Source organism: Triticum dicoccoides, chromosome 5A, assembly GCF_002162155.2.
Source record: "Triticum dicoccoides isolate Atlit2015 ecotype Zavitan chromosome 5A, WEW_v2.0, whole genome shotgun sequence".
Lineage (NCBI taxonomy): Eukaryota > Viridiplantae > Streptophyta > Magnoliopsida > Poales > Poaceae > Triticum > Triticum dicoccoides.
In genome coordinates this window covers 569,135,460-569,147,139 of record NC_041388.1, presented here as the reverse complement: position 1 = coordinate 569,147,139, position 11,680 = coordinate 569,135,460, and positions in this window count along the sequence as shown.

Below are 11,680 nucleotides of genomic sequence, written 5' to 3'. Positions count from 1 at the left end.
GGGGCGTCGACCGAAGCGTCCGTCGCGAATGGCCCTGAGCTCTTGACAATTGTTGGTGTTGTGGTTGTGCACGTTGTGGAAGGCGCAGAACGGTCGGCTGCCCTTGGATGACTCAGGCTGGTCCCTGCCGCGCTTTGTGTCCGGCTCCGCCATGAGCACGGCGACTCCCTTGCGCTTCATGTCCTTGGCCTTGGATTTCTTATCCTCTGGGTCGGCAGCTGGGAGCTCGAGGAGGGAAAGGCGCCCTTCCTCAGCCCTTGCGCACTTGGTCGCCAGGTTGAACAGCTCTAGGGATGTGCACAGCTCCTCGTGGATGGCGAGCTCCTCCTTCATCTTGACATCGCCGATGCCGTCGGAGAACGCAGAGATGATGTCCTGATACGTCCATTTTGCATCATGCTTTTATATCGATATTTATTGCATTATGGGCTGTTATTTCACATTATGTCACAATACTTATGGCTATTCTCTCTTATTTTACATGGTTTACATAAGGAGGGAGAATGTCGGCAGCTGGAATTCTGGGCTGGAAAAGGAGCAAATATTAGAGACCTATTCTGCACAACTCCAAAAGTCCTGAAACTCCACGGAATACCTTATAATAAATAATGAAAATCCTCGCCAAAGATGAAGACCAGGGGGCCCACACCCTGCTCACGAGGGTGGGGGGCGCCCCCCCCCCTAGGGCGCGCCCCCTACCTCGTGGGCCCCCTGGTGGCTCTCCGATGACCATCTTCTCCTATATGAAGTCTTTCGTCGAGAAAAAATAGGAAGCAACCTTTCGGGACGAAACTTCGCCGCCACGAGGCGGAACCTTGGCGGATCCAATCTAGAGCTCCGGCAGAGCTATTCTGCCGGGGAAACTTCCCTCCTGGAGGGGGAAATCATCACCATCATCATCACCAATGCTCCTCTCATCGGGAGAGGGAAATCTCCATCAACATCTTCACAAGCACCATCTCATCTCAAAACCCTAGTTCATCTCTTGTATCTGATTCTTGTCTTCAAGTCCGGGATTGGTCCTAGTAGTGTTAATTACTCCTTGTAGTTGATGCTAGTTGGTTTAATTGGTGGAAGATCATATGTTCAGATCCTTTATGCATATTAATACCCCTCTGGTTATGAACATGGTTATGCTTTGTGAGTAGTTACATTTGTTCCTGAGGACAAGGGAGAAGTCTTGCTATTAGTAGTCATGTGAATTTGGTATTCGTTCGATATTTTGATGAGATGCATGTTGTCTAGCCTCTAGTGGTGTTATTTGAACGTCGACTACATAACACTTCACCATTATTTGGGCCTAGAGGAAGGCATCGGGAAGTAATAAGTAGATGATGGGTTGCTAGAGTGATAGAAGCTTAAACCCTAGTTTATGCGTTGCTTCGTAAGGGGCTGATTTGGATCCATATGTTTCATGCTATGGTTAGGTTTACCTTAATACTTTTGTTGTAGTTACGGATGCTTGCAATAGAGGTTAATCATAAGTGGGATGCTTGTTCAAGTAAGAACAGCACCCAAGCACCTGTCCACCCACATGTCAAATTATCAAAGTACCGAACGCGAATCATATGAACATGATGAAAACTAGCTTGACGATATTCCCATGTGTCCTCAGGAGCGCTTTTCCTTATATAAGAGTTTGTACAGGCTTGTCCTTTGCTACAAAAAGGATTGGGCCACCTTGCTGCACTTTATTTACTTTTGTTACTTGTTGCTCGTTACAAATTATCTTATCACAAAACTATCCGTTACCACTTATTTCAGTACTTGCAGAGAATACCTTGCTGAAAACCGTTTATCATTTCCTTCCGCTCCTCGTTGGGTTCGACACTCTACTTATCGAAAGGACTATGATAGATCCCCTATACTTTTGGGTCATCAAGACTCTTTTCTAGCACCATTGCCGAGGAGTGAAGCGCCTTTGGTAGGTGGAATTTGGTAAGGAAAAATTTATATAGTGTGCTGAAATTTACTGTCACTTGTTACTATGGAAGGTAATCCTCTGAGGGGCTTGTTCGGGGTATCTTCACCCTGACCAGTAGAGCAAAGAGTTGCTCCTCAACCTACTGAACCTATTGAAAATGAATATGAAAATGAAATTCCTTATGAGTATCTTTCGGGTATGATAGAAAAACTGCTAGCTAATCCTTTTACAGGAGATGGAACAAAGCATCCTGATGAACACCTAATATATGTGGATGAAGTTTGTGGATTATTTAAGCTTGCAGGTATACCTGATGATGTTGCTAAGAAGAAGGTCTTCCCTTTATCTTTGAAGGGAGACGCATTGGTATGGTATAGGCTATGTGATGATACGAGATCATGGAGTTATAGAAGATTGAAACTGGAATTTCATCAAAAGTATTACCCTATGCATCTTGTTCATCGTGATCGTAATTATATATATAATTTTTTGCCTCGCGAAGGAGAAAGCATCGCTCAAGCTTGGGGGAGGCTTAAATCAATGTTATATTCATGCCCCAACCATGAGCTTCCAAGAGAAACAATTCTTCAAAAAAATTATGCTCGGCTTTCTGATAACAATCGCACCATGCTTGATACTTCTTGTGCTGGCTCTTTTATGATGAAGACTATTGGATTTAAATGGAATTTATTGGATAGAATTAAACGCAACTCTGAAGATTGGGACCTCGACAATGGTAAGGAGTCAGGTATGACACCTAAGTTTGATTGTGTTAAATCTTTTATGGATACCGATATTTTCCGTAAGTTTAGCACTAAATAGGGACTTGATTCTGAGATAGTAGCTTCTTTCTGTGAATCTTTTGCTACTTATGTTAATCTCCCTAAGGAGAAGTGGTTTAACTGTCATCCTCCCATAGAAGTAAAAGTAGCTGCACCTATTAAAGTTGAAGAAAAGACTATCACTTATAATGATCCTATTGTTCCTACTTCTTATGTTGAGAAACCACCTTTCCCTGTTAGAATAAAGGATCATGCTAAAGCTTCAATTGTGGTTCATAAAAGCAATATTAAAACATATACACCTCCTGAGCAAGTTAAAGTTGAACCTAATATTGCTATTGTTAAAGAGCTCTTGTTTGATAATATTGATGGGCATGTTATTTAGTTCTGCGATGAAACTGCTAGAATTCCTAAACCTTGTGCTAAAGATAAACATAGACCTGTGGAAGGCGTGCCTGTTATTTCTGTTAAAATAGGAGATCATTGTTATCATGGCTTATGTGATATGGGTGCTGGTGCTAGTGTTATACCTTATGACTTGTATAAAGAAATCAAGCATGAAATTGCACCTGCTGAGTTAGAAGATATTGATGTCACAATTAAACTTGCTAATAGAGATACTATTTCAGCAATGGGAATTGTTAGAGATGTTGAAGTCTTGTGCGGGAAAACTAAATATCCTACTGATTTTCTTGTTCTTAGTTCCCCACAAGATAGCTTTTGCACCATTATATTTGGTAGACCCTTCTTAAACACTGTTAATGCTAGGATAGATTACGAAAAGAATGTTGTTACTATTGGCTTGGATGATATGACTCATGAATTTAATTTCTCTAAATTTAGTAAACAACACCATGAAGAAGAATTGCCTAGTAAGGATGAAATTATTGGTCTTGCTTCTATTGCCGTACCTCCTAGTGATCCTTTAGAACAATATTTGCTAGACCATGAGGATGATATGTTTATGAATGAAAGAAGGGAAATAGATGAAGTATTCTTTAAACAAGAACCTATGCTGAAACACAATTTGCATGTTGAAATCCTAGGGGGTCCCCCTCCACCTAAGGGTGATCCTGTGTTTGAGTTTAAACCATTGCCTGATAATCTTAAATATGCTTATCTTGATGAAAAGAAGATATATCATGTTATTATTAGTGCTAACCTTTCAGAGCATGAAGAAGAAAGATTATTGAAAACTCTGAAGAAGCACAGTGGTGCTATTGGGTATACTCTTGATGATCTTAAGGGCATTAGTCCCACTCTATGTCAACATAAAATAAATTTGGAAGCAGATGCCAAACCAGTTCGTGATCCTCAACGACGTCTGAATCCTAAAATGAAAGAAGTGGTAAGAAAAGAAATACTAAAGCTTCTGGAGGCAGGTATAATTTATCCCGTTGCTGATAGTCAGTGGGTAAGTCATGTTCATTGTGTCCCTAAGAAGGGAGGTATTACTGTTGTTCCTAATAATAAAGATGAATTAATTCCACAAAGAATTATTATAGGTTATAGGATGGTAATTGATTTCCACAAATTAAATAAGGCTACTAAGAAAGATCATTACCCCTTACCTTTTATCGATCAAATGCTAGAAAGATTATGCAAACATACACATTACTGCTTTCTAGATGGTTATTCTGGTTTCTCTCAAATACCTGTGTCGGCTAAAGATCAATCAAAGACTACTTTTACATGCCCTTTTGGTACTTTTGCTTATACACGTATGCCTTTTAGTTTATGTAATGCACCTGCTACCTTTCAAAGATGCATGATGGCTATATTCTATGACTTTTGTGAAAAGATTTGTGAGGTTTTCATGGACGACTTTTCCGTCTGTGGATCTTCTTTTGATGATTGCTTGAGCAATCTTGATCGAGTTTTGCAGAGATGTGAAGAAACTAATCTTGTCTTGAATTGGGAAAAGTGCCACTTTATGGTTAATGAGGGTATTGTCTTGGGGCATAAAGTTTTTGAAAGAGGTATTGAAGTTGATAAAGCCAAGGTTGATGCTATTGAAAAGATGCCATGTCCCAAGGACATCAAAGGTATAAGAAGTTTCCTTGGTCACGCCGGATTTTATAGGAGGTTCATTAAGGACTTCTCAAGAATTTCTCGGCCTCTGACTAATTTATTACAAAAATATATACCATTTGTCTTTGATGATGATTGTGTAGAAGCATTTGAAATACTTAAGAAAGCATTAGTCTCTGCACCTATTGTTCAGCCACCTGATTGGAATTTACCCTTTGAAATTAGTGTGATGCTAGCGATTATGTCGTAGGTGCTATTCTAGGGCAAAGAATTGATAAGAAACTAAATGTTATCCATTATGCTAGTAAGACTCTAGACAATGCTCAAATAAATTATGCTACTACTGAAAAAGAACTTTTAGCAGTTGTATTTGCTTGTGATAAGTTCAGACCTTATATTGTTGATTCTAAAGTAACTATCCACACTGATCATGCTGCTATTAAATACCTTATGGAGAAGAAAGATGCTAAACCTAGACTTATTAGATGGGTTCTCTTGTTACAAGAAATTGATTTGCATATTGTTGATAGAAAAGGAGCTGAGAACCCCGTTGCAGACAACTTATCTAGGTTAGAGAATGTTCTTGATGACCCACTACCTATTGATGATAGCTTTCCTGATGAACAATTAAATGTCATAAGTACCTCCCGTAGTACCCCTTGGTATGCTGATTATGCTAATTCCATAGTTGCTAAATTTATACCACCTAGCTTCACATACCAACAAAAGAAAAAGTTCTTCCATGATTTGAGAGATTACTTTTTGGATGACCCACATCTTTATAAAGAAGGAGTAGATGGTGTTATTAGACGTTGTGTACCTGAGCATGAACAGGAACAGATCATACGCAAGTGCCGCTCTGAAACTTATGGAGGACACCACGCGAGAGATAGAACTGCGCATAAGGTATTGCAATCCGGTTTTATTGGCCTACTCTCTTCAAGGATGCCCGTAAGTTTGTCTTATCATGTGATGAATGTCAAAGAATTGGTAATATTAGTAGACGTCAAGAAATGCCTATGAATTATTCACTTGTTATTGAACCATTTGATGTTTGGGGCTTTGATTATATGGGACCTTTTCCTGCCTCTAATGGATATACACATATTTTTGCTGCTGTTGATTATGTTACTAAGTGGGTAGAAGCTATTCCAACTAGTAGTGCTGCTCATAACACTTCTATTAAAATGCTTAAAGAAGTTATTTTTCCGAGGTTTGGAGTCCCTAGATATTTAATGACTGATGGTGGTTCACATTTTATTCATGGTGCTTTCCGTAAAATGCTTGCTAAATATGACGTCAATCATAGAATTGCATCTCCGTATCACCCATAGTCTAGTGGTCAAGTACAATTGAGTAATAGAGAATTCAAACTAATTTTGCAAATGATTGTCAATAGGTCTATAAAGAATTGGTCCAAGAAACTTGATGATGCATTATGGGCCTATAGAACTGCATATAAAAATCCTATGGGTATGTCTCCGTATAAAATGGTATATGGAAAAGCATGTCACTTACCTCTCGAACTAGAACATAAGGCATATTTGGCTATTAAAGAGCTCAACTATGATTTCAGACTTGCCAGTGAAAAGATGTTATTTAATATTAGCTCACTTGATGAATGGAGAACCCAAGCTTATGAAAATGCCAAGTTGTTTAAAGAAAAGGTTAAAGGATGGCATGACAAAAGGATACAAAAGCGTGAGTTTAATGTAGGTGATTATGTATTGCTATACAACTCTCGTTTAAGATTTTTTGCGGGAAAACTTCTCTGTAAATGGGAAGGCCCCTATGTTATCAAGGAGGTCTATCATTCCGGTGCCATAAAAATCAACAACTTCGAAGGCACAAATCCGAAGGTGGTAAACGGTCAGAGAATTAAACATTATATCTCAGGTAATCCCATAAATGTTGAAACCAATATTATTGAAACCGTAACCCCGAAGGAATACATAAGGGACACTTTCCAGAACGTTTCAGACTCCGAAAAGGAATAGGTATGTGGTACGGTAAGTAAACCGACTCCAAAACAAATTTTAAAGCAATATTTCTCCGTTTTGGAATATTTAGAAAAATAGAAAATTAAGTAGTAGTCCGGGAAGGACACGAGGGCCCCACAAGGGTGGAGGGCGCGCCCTACCCCCTTGCCCCCCCCTACCTCGTGAGCTCCTCGTGTGCCTTCTGGACTCCATTTTCTTGCACGATATGTATTTTGGTCGGTAAAAATTGATTATATAATCTCCCGGGGGTTTTGACTCCCGTATCACGCAAATATCCTCTGTTTTTGTTTCGAGCTGTTGCTGCTGCACATTAGAGCAAGATGTCTTCTCAAGAGTCGGTCGGGGAGAGCTGGGTATCTAATCCGGCACCGGAACCAAGGGCAAACAGCGACCCTGACCACTTTGGGCTAGCAACTGAGGAAGAGATGGAGGCTGACTTAATGAGGGTAGATGCCATGGAGGATCAAGAAGTCACCTCCCGCTTTCGAGCTGGGTTCATGATGGGGAAACTGCAGAGCTCAGCTATTCCAAACTCGGTTATCCCCTCCAATGTTAGATTTCTTTCTTATGAGAATATGAAAAAGAGTGTCATTGGTTCTCCCGCAGCTATGCAGCACCCTTGGGTGCAGGGAGCTTTGGCTGTTACAGGAAAACTCCGAAAGGAAATAATGGATCTCAAGCAGCAAGTCAACAAGCTTCAGGAGGAGAATCATATCTTGAGGGGCATCATCGCCAAGAACATCATATCACCATCCCCGAAAAGAGAGACATAATCACTTGGGTATGGGCACTCCCCTTGGCAACGCCAAGCTTGGGGGAGGTGCCCCGGTATCGTATCACAATCACAACTCCTATCTTTACCGTTTTTCTTAGTCCGATCCTATTAGTAGTATTTTGATCTAGTAGAATAAAGTTTATGGCATGATCTAGTTGTGAGTTTTGCTTTATTATCCTTCTATGTAATCGAGTTCATGAGGTATATAATAAAGATTAGTGTTGAGTCAAGGGCTTGATTTTCTCGCTATGATCTTGGGTGAATAAAAGAAAAGAGAAAAGGAATAAAAAGAAACAAAAGTTCATATTGATCTTATTGATAGTAATGACTTCACATAGAAAGAGTGTGATGATTAAAAGTTGTTGGGAGTTGGCATACATAGCTTCGGTCATCGTTGCAATTAATAGGAAGTAATAAGGAAAGAGAAGTTTCACATATAAATATACTATTATTGACATCTTTTATGATTGGGAACACTCATCAAAATATGACATGCTAAAGAGTTGATGTTGGACAAGGAAGACAACGTAATGGGTTATGTTTTCTTATATCTGAGATAAAGTATGTTGTCATGGATCATCCAACATGTTGATCTTGCGTTTCCCCCTCATGCTAGCCAAATTCTCAGCACCAAGTAGAGATACTACTTGTGCTTCCAAATACCCTTAAACCAGTTTTGCCATGAGAGTCCACCTTATCTACCTATGGATTGAATAAGATCCTTCAAGTAAGTTGTCATCGGTGCAAAGCAATAAAAATTGCTCTCTAAATATGTATGATTGATTGGTGTGGGAGAAATAAGCTTTATACGATCTTGTGATGTGGAAGTAATAAAAGCGACGGACTACATAATAAAGGTTCATATCACAAGGAGCAATATAAAGTGACGTTCTTTCGCATTAAGATTTTGTGCATCCAACCATAAAAGCGCATGGCAACCTCTGCTTCCCTCTGCGAAGGGCCTATCTTTTATTATTATCTTCTACCTTATGCAAGGGTCATGGTGATCTTCACCTTTCCTTTTTCATTTTATCCTTTGGCAAGCCCAGCATGTTGGAAAGAACCTGATATATATATATATATATATATATATATATATATATATATATATATATATATATATATATATAATTGGATGTAGGGGGGCATGAGTTATTATTGTTGACATTACCCTCGAGGTAAAAGGTTGTGGGGCGGAACTATAAGCCCCTATCTTTCTCTGTGTCCAATTAAAACTCCGTAACCACAAGTATTGCGCGAGTGTTAGCAATTATGAAGGGCTAGATGATAGTTGAGTATGTGGACTTGCTTTTTAGCTCTGACATAGACTCTTTCTGATGTTATGATAAATTGCAATTGCTTCAATGATTGAGGTTATAGTTTGTTGGTTCTCAATAAGGTTTCTGATTCATACTTTTGCATTGTGAATAGATCATCACTTGAACATAAGTAATCATATGACAATATCTATATATGTTGTTGTTATGAGAATAACCATGATGCCCTCATGTCCGTATTTTATTTTTTATCGACGCCGCTACCTCTAAACATGGGGACATATTTATTGTTATCGGCTTTCGCTTGAGGACAAGCGAGGTCTAAGCTTGGGGGAGTTGATACGTCCATTTTGCATCATGCTTTTATATCGATATTTATTGCATTATGGGCTGCTATTTCACATTATGTCACAATACTTATGGCTATTCTCTCTTATTTTACAAGGTTTACATAAGGAGGGAGAATGCCGGCAGCAGGAATTCTCGGCTGGAAAAGGAGCAAATATTGGAGACCTATTCTGCACAACTCCAAAAGTCATGAAACTCCACGGAATACCTTATAATAAATAATGAAAAATCCTCGCCAAAGATGAAGACCAAGGGGCCCACACCCTGCTCACGAGGGTGGGGGGCGCCCCCCCCCTAGGGCGCACCCCCCTACCTCGTGGGCCCCCTGGTGGCTCTCTGATGACCATCTTCTCCTATATGAAGTCTTTCGTCGAGGAAAAAATAGGAAGCAACCTTTCGGGACGAAACTCCGCCGCTACGAGGCGGAACCTTGGTGTATCCAATCTAGAGCTCCGGCAGAGCTGTTCTGCCGGGGAAACTTCCCTCCCGGAGGGGGAAATCATCGCCATCGTTATCACCAACGCTCCTCTCATCGGGAGAGGGCAATCTCCATCAACATCTTCATCAGCACCATCTCATCTCAAAACCCTAGTTCATCTCTTATATCCGATTCTTGTCTTCAAGTCTGGGATTGGTGTTAGTAGGTTCCTAGTAGTGTTAATTACTCCTTGTAGTTGATGCTAGTTGGTTTAATTGGTGGAAGATCATATGTTCAGATCCTTTATGCATATTAATACTCCTCTAATTATGAACATGTTTATGCTTTGTGAGTAGTTACGTTTGTTCCTGAGGACAAGGGAGAAGTCTTGCTATTAGTAGTCATGTGAATTTGGTATTCGTCGATATTTTGATGAGATGCATGTTGTCTAGTGCTGTTATGTGAACGTCGACTACATAACACTTCACCATTATTTGGGCCTAGAGGAAGGAATTGGGAAGTAATAAGTAGATGATCGGTTGCTAGAGTGACAGAAGCTTAAACCCTAGTTTATGGGTTGCTTCGTAAAGGGCTGATTTGGATCCACATGTTTCATGCTATGGTTAGGTTTACCTTAATACTTTTGTTGTAGTTGCGGATGCTTTCAATAGAGGTTAATCATAAGTGGGATGCTTGTTCAAGTAAGAACAGCACCCAAGCACCGGTCCACCCACATGTCAAATTATCAAAGTACCGAACGCGAATCATATGAACGTGATGAAAACTAGCTTGACGATATTCCCATGTGTCCTCGGGAGCGCTTTTCCTTATATAAGAGTTTGTCCGAGCTTGTCCTTTGCTACAAAAAGGATTGGGCCACCTTGCTGCACTTTATTTACTTTTGTTACTTGTTGCTCGTTACAAATTATCTTATCACAAAACTATCTCTTACCACTTATTTCAGTACTTGCAGAGAATACCTTACTGAAAACCGTTTATCATTTCCTTCTGCTCCTCGTTGGGTTCGACACTCTTACTTATCGAAAGGACTACGATAGATCCCCTATACTTGTGGGTCATCATGGCCTCGTCCGTCACCTTGGGGATCTTGGGGCGGACGTTGTTGAAGCACTGGATGTACTTCTGGAGGGTCTCTCCCGATTATTGCTTGACGCGGTGCAGGTCACCCGCGGCCGCGGGGCGGTCGCGAGTGCCCTGGAAGTTGGCGACGAAGCGGTTGCGCATCTCGTTCCAGGAAGAGATGAAGCCTGGGGGCAGGTTCAGGAGCCACGAGCGCGCGGCATCCTTGAGAGCCATAGGGAACCAGTTCGCCATGACTTTCTCGTCGCCGTTGGCCGCCTCGATGCTCAGCTCGTAAAGTTGCAAGAACTCTGCGGGTCGCGGGTGCCGTCATAGCGAGGAGGCAAATCCGGCTTGAACTTGCCCGGCCAGGCGATGCTACGCAGCTCGGGGGTGAATGCGCGGCAGCCCGCCGTAGTCACCGGGGCCCTCCGTGGAGGTGGAGCCTGGTCTTGGCGCCCGCGCGCCACCACGACAAGCGGCGCATGGCCCTGCCGCGGCAAGCGATCCTGACGCAGCGGTGCGGGGAGCGTGGAGCGTTCTCTTGTGGTCGAGGAACTTCTTGACAGCTTCTTTCTTCACGCGCGGGCGCTTGGCGCGGCGGGTCGCGTCGCGGAGCCGCACGCCTTGGCGCCAGGTTGCCATCTTGGTGCAGGCGTGGCGGAGGTGCTGCATGATCTACGTCGCCCGTATCTGGCGGTGGATGAGGCAATGAGAGGGACGGTGCAGGGGAGCCCCCTGCAGTGCTGAGGAGCTCGGCGATGCGGTCGAGCCAGTCCTCGTAGAGGTCGTCGACTGGGCGGTAACGCAGGAGCTCGCGCGGCATGAGTAGCATGGCCCGCACGTCCGTGGGAGCGTGAGACGACGAGCCAGCCGGGGTCAGCGATGGAGTGGCGGTGCGGACGTCCCGCCGCACCAAGGGGTGCAGCGAGGAGGCTTGCTGCTCGTTCCACGCCGGACCGGTGACTGCGTTGGCGGCAGGTGACGGAGAACGACGGGTGGCCCGCCAACGGGAGCCGTCTGAACAACGCGGGCAGCGAGGGCG